This window comes from Sarcophilus harrisii, chromosome X (assembly GCF_902635505.1).
Source record: "Sarcophilus harrisii chromosome X, mSarHar1.11, whole genome shotgun sequence".
NCBI lineage: Eukaryota > Metazoa > Chordata > Mammalia > Dasyuromorphia > Dasyuridae > Sarcophilus > Sarcophilus harrisii.
In genome coordinates, this window is record NC_045432.1 from 38588829 (window position 1) to 38594843 (window position 6015).

Below are 6015 nucleotides of genomic sequence, written 5' to 3' on the forward strand. Positions count from 1 at the left end.
TTCCTGGCTTCATTGAAGACTCGGCTTTAACCTCACATTCTGCAGGAGGCTTTTTCTGCTTTCTCCCCACTTCCCTTCATCTAATCAGGATATATCTCATATGTATTTATTTATTTATTTATTTCTATTCTCTCCCATTAGAATGCCAGTTTCTTGAAAACAAGAACTGGTTATTTTCTGTTGTTGTTTTTAACCTTTCTTTGTATCTCTGAGGTACTTAGCACAATGCCTGGCACATAGCAAGCATTTTAAAAAATCTTTTTATTTTCAAAACACATACACAGATAGTTTTCAACATTTACCCCCTTTTTTTTTTTTTTTTTATTTAATAGCCTTTTATTTACAGGATATATGCATGGGTAACTTTACAGCATTAACAATTGCCAAACCTCTTGTTCCAGTTTTTCACCTTTTACCCCCCACCCCCACCCCCTCCCCTAGATGGCAGGATGACCAGTAGATTCAACATTTACCCTTGCAAAACCTTGTGTTCCTACATTTTTTTCTCCCTCCCTTCCCCCCACCTCCTCTCCTAGACAGCAAGTAATGAATTATATGTTAAACATGTACAGCAAACACTTTTAATAAATGCTTTTTGATAGACCCATTGTGTGTGGCTCAGGGCAGTCCCAGCCTCTCAAGGTCCCAGACAACTTTCTGGCTCTAACTTGCAGATAAGGTGCTTCTCTGCACTGGGAACAGGCCACCACCTGAACCTCCCCCAAACAGATGTTTTTTCTATCCCAAACAATTAGTGCAGTGCCTCATATATGGTCAAGTAAATGCTTGTTGATTGATGGTTACCAAATCCCCACAATGGAAGTGGTGACCCCAGTCCCTTCTGGGAAGGCCATCTGGTGTTGAAGTACTATGGTGCCTCACCAAGCTTCCTTTTGGGTTTCCTATGGGTTGGGGGAAGGGGAAGAGGAGAGGGATCAAGGAAGAGCCAATGTTTTCTGGCCTGAGTGACTAGGTCCTATTCCCAGGACTCCTCTTTGGCAGTGATTAACAGATGTGGGCCAGTGGGCATGGCCTGGAAATGACCAGCTCCTCTTTCCATTGCCTCCCTGAGATTCCTTCCATGGCTGGGCTAGGGAAAAAAAAAGAGGTAATCTGGCTCTATTGTTTCCCTTCCCTTGCCTCCCTTCCCCCCTTCCAGTGGTAGCCCTGTGGATATTGGCCCTCAGCTTTCTTCTGTTCTCTTAACCTAAGGATCCACCTGTATAGAGAAAGTGCCTCTGCCAGTCCTCTGGGCCTTCAAGTTTTTTTGTAAAAGATCTCAATCCCTTCCTCCTTTCTGATGGTTTGAAAGAAACTGAGGCTCTCAGGTTGCCATCACCTCTATCCTGCAGATCCCCTCCCTGAAGACTTCAGTGCAAGGATAGGGTCTCTTTTCTTGATGGCACTCATCTGTAGGGCCAGCTTAGACATCAATGTGATAGATAGGTTGGAGATTAACTGTATGTTATGGCAAGATATTGGAAGCCAATAAGTCACTGGGCATTTAGGACCTACAATATAGTAGTTTAAATGGAGGAGTGGGTCTTATTTTTGTTTCTTCCAAGTAAACCCAGGATTATTAGAATAAGAGTTGGAAATGGGTCTTAGAATGGGAGGTGGGAAATGGGTGAAAGGAGGGACCAGTGCCCTCATTTTTCCAATCTCCCGATATATAATTAATGTTTCCCCCCTTCTTCCACTTTCAATCTCAACAGGACCCTTCCCTGGTTTGGTTTAACAGAGCAAGCAAGGAGGAATGGTTCATCTTGATGGGCATAACAATTTAGGGGAGTTGATGGACAGGGCTGAAGGAAGAAAGGAGCTCCTTTTCTTCTTTGGATGAATAAAGCACAGAGAGAGGGATAGGCTGCTGAGTGCCAGAGACAGGGAGCTACTTCTATATTTCGACTCCTTTTAATAAGGATTTGGTGACCTCAAAGCTACTCTCAACCCATAGGGCAGTGCCTGACATGTAGTAGGGGCTACCAACTTATCCAGAACCACCGTGCTTACCTGGTGGGCTCCAAGAACAAGGCAGGCTTCATCAGTAGATTCCCGCAGAAAAAGAACACCTTCATATCTATTGGAGGGTTCAAGGAGAAGTATCCATGAGATATGGATGATAGTACTCCAGAAGGGCTTCCAGATATTTTCCCCCACAGAAGATCAAAGTCTGCTACAGGTGGGGAAATAATACTTCCACATGTCAAACTACATTATAAAACAGTAGACATCAAAACTATTTGGAATTGGGTATAATATAAAAAAGTAGATAATGGAACAATTATAATTCTCTTAAACTAAATTCTAGTTCTCCTTAGAAGAGAATTAGAAGTACTGGAACTCAATAATCTATTGTTCAATAAATCATAAAACATAAAGGCTTAGAGCACTACCAAATGCCATTCTTTTTTTTTTTTTTAATTTCAAAACACATACAAGGATAATTTTTCACCACTGACCCTTGCAAAACCTTGTGTTCAATTTCCCTTTCCCCCTATCCCCTCTCCTAGATGGCAAGTAATCCAATATATGTTAAACATGTTAAAAAATATATGCAAATCCAATATAGGTATACATATTTATACAATTATCTTGCTGCACAAGAAAAATCAGATCAAAAAGAGGAAAAAATGAGAAGAAAATAAAATTCAAGCAAACAACAACAAAAGAAGTGAAAATGCTATGTTGTGATCCATACTCAGTTCCCACAGACCTTTCATTAGGTGTATATGGCTCTCTTCATCATGAGATCATTGGAACTGGCCTGAATTGTCTCATTATTGAGAAGAGCCATGCCAATCATTATCATATGCCATTCTTAATAATGCAAGGCTTTAATATTAAAGATCATAGCATTAAAAAATAGAAGAGAAATATCAAATAACTTCCACATCTATAGTAAGAGATATATTATCACCTAAACAAGAGATAAAGGCAATTACAAAAGAACTTAGATTATATGAAATTTAAAAGCTTCTGCACAAATAGCAGTAATGCAACTATGTTAAGAAAAGAAGTGGTCAGTCAAATGAGAAAAAATCTTTGCATCAAAGTTCTTTGATAAGCATTTGGTTTCTAATATCGATAGTTAGTTGTCTAAGATTATGAAATCAGTTCCCAAAAGAATCTCCAACTATAAATGATTACATGAAAGAATGTTCCAAATCACTGATATCAAGAGGGGAAAAAAAGATGGCAATATTCATTTTTGGAGAGGTTGTGGTAAGATCGGCACATTGATACATTGCAGAGTTGTGAATCTGTAGAATCATTACAAAGAATTTGGAATGATGCAAATATAATACAATGTTCATACCCTTCTGATAAGAAGAAAGTACACATAGTCACCAAAATTAAACAAGTAGGTTCTGTTGACTAGAAAATGGCTAAATCAGTTATGGCACATGAGCATAGCAAAGAAAATACAAATGTGATGTATACAGAGTAGCATGGAAAGATGTATGTGAACTGATACAGACTGAAGAAAACTAAAACAATATACACAATGACTGCAACAATGTAAAAATATATATAAATGGAATGAACACCACCATCACCATATGTCCCACCAAAAGTAAATGTTGAAAACTCATACACACACACACACACACACAAACACACACACAAGCATAGCTACATGGCTCAAAAGAAGAGATGGGAGACAATACTATCCTCAACCCCGCCCTCTCCATTAGAGGTCAAAGATCCACAAGTGTTACATAGTATGATTTTTTTTTTCCTGTCTTTTAAAAAATATTTATTAAATGGGTTGGCTCTCTGGAATAGATAATGGATAATACTGTGGAAAACTATGAATGATGTTAAAAACTAAAGACCTCAATAAAAAACTGATTTTAAGTTCATGAGCATGACTTCAAAGAAGAAATGAGAAAACAACATCCTTTTGCAGAGATGTGAAAAACATAGGTATGGTACATTCGGATTCTGGCTGGAGCCAGATTTTTTTTTTTTAAATAATAGCTTTTTATTTTCAAAACATATGCAAAGATAGTTTTCAGCATTTACTCTTGCAAAACCTTATGTTCCAAATTAAAAAAAAAAAAAAAAAAAGAGGGGAGAGGAAGAATGTTGTAAAATTACAAAGAATTGGTTTCAAAGAAATGATATGAGAGAATATCCCCACTCCATCCCTTTGCAGAGTTAGAATGGGTACACTAAACATACTCTTTGATATATATATATATATATATATATATATATAACATACACATATACATGCTTTTTTCATTATTAAAATATTAACTTTTGAGATAATTTTCTGGAAAGAGGAAGAGGGGGAATACTGGGGGAAATTTTAGTTATGTAAAAAAAGAAACCAATAAAAATTTTATTAGTCAAGCAAAACAAAAGATCTTCATTACTAATACCCTTCCTAGTTTCTGACCTTCTACCTTGGCCTTTATGAACTCTATCCTTGAGTTGCATTGGCAATTCTCTCTGACTCCCCTCACCTCTATTTCCTTTTAAGTAAACACCAGCTTCTGGAGAGGGCCTTTCTTACTCCCACTGCAAGCACAGTGCCTACCCTGTTCTGGTTACCTTTATCTATACTGATTAGACCTTGTATGTACTTAGTTAATTTGATATTCTTTCTCATGTTTGTCAGGATAATAGCTATTCCTTTTTATTTTCTTTTTCTGCTTTGTCTCCCCAGAGTTTAGTGCTGTGACTAGCCTTAGCAAATGATTGTTGACTATTGCCAAATTGCTGATTATAGTGAGCCCAACTCATTTGGGAGAGAACCCCCTGGCTATGGTGGATTTGCTCAACCAGGCTGGAGAGTTGGTGGGAGGGGAGTAACAGTACCTTCCCTAAGAGAATGAATGGTCAGGCTCTGTACGAAGAACCCCTGCCACAATCTCCTTGGGATGGTTGCCTTGGCCAGGCTTGCCCTGGAAGTCTTCAGGTACCTTTGTGGTTAATCTGCCGTTGGCATACAGGTAACTGAGTCCCTCAGGGCAGGGCTTCCACTCAAGATTCCTTTTTGCCTGAAAAGTTTATAATTATAAAATATATTTATATATTAAATAGATATACAAATCAAACACTGACAATAATTTCATGACCCCTACATTCAGTTATGGGACCCCATATGAGGTCTCCATCACAGTTTAAGAAGCTGGGCTGTAGGGGTCTCTAAGCCTGGTAAAGTGGGGAGCCCCAGAAGCCTCTCCAGTGGCTGTGGTAGTTTATATCTTTGCCAGGTCAGCCTCTGTGTCCCTGGTGAGGCCCCGTTCCAAGGTGGGGCTTGGTGGCCTTGCCCTTGCCCCAGTGTTTCTTGGTTTTGGAGAGTGCCAAAGACCCTGGTACTCTCCTTCAACTTCCTTCTGCCCTACCAGCTAAAGAAGGGATGTCAGAGGTCTGCCTTTTCCTACTCTTCCCAGAATGTGGTGGACTGCCCTCAATCTCTGTTTTTCCCAATGCTCCCCTTGAGAGGCCTCTCCCCCTCAGCCCAGTGCACCCAAAGGCATCTTAATATACAGCGTTAGCTAGACTTTTTTGCCATTCATTCACCCCGACCAACACACCAACCTGTCCACCACCGCCACAACTCTGAAGATCAAAGAAGTAAGAAACCCCAACTCTCCCATCTGGCTCCAGAAAAAAATGGGTCCCCTTATACCTGTTGATGGGGGCCTCGGGATTGAAGGAAACTCCAGTACCCTAAAGAATCCTACTCTCCAGAAGGAGAGAAGGTCAAGGTCAGCTAGAGAACGTGGGCAACTCCAAGGATTGTCGGAAGTTGAGCTGCAGTGGGAGGGGAGAAGCCTTGGGTGGGGAAAGCTCAGGGGCTGGGGGGGGGGGGGGGGGCGGGCCGTCCAACAGCCATGTGACCCTATGATTCCTCCACGAGAGGGCAGAGCTGCACCACTTACACCCCTGCTCTAATGGGCGGGGAGGGGGTGGGCAGGGGAATTGAAGAGCCTGGAAAGTCAGGACTGTAGCTTCTGAGACTGTCATTTGTGACACCCCCCCCCCCCCCCCCCCCCC

General features: G+C 40.7%; 1 long non-coding RNA gene across 1 annotated transcript; it reads right to left on the reverse strand.

Annotated features, from left to right (window-relative positions):
* Window positions 1–528: 528 nt before the first annotated feature.
* Window positions 529–5767, reverse strand: LOC116420194. The gene is made up of 3 exons (XR_004230475.1): window positions 5648–5767; window positions 2014–2080; window positions 529–1090 (listed from the first exon to the last, which is right to left on the reverse strand). It is a non-coding gene; the product is annotated as an uncharacterized LOC116420194 (long non-coding RNA).
* Between the last annotated feature and the right edge of the window lie 248 nt (window positions 5768–6015).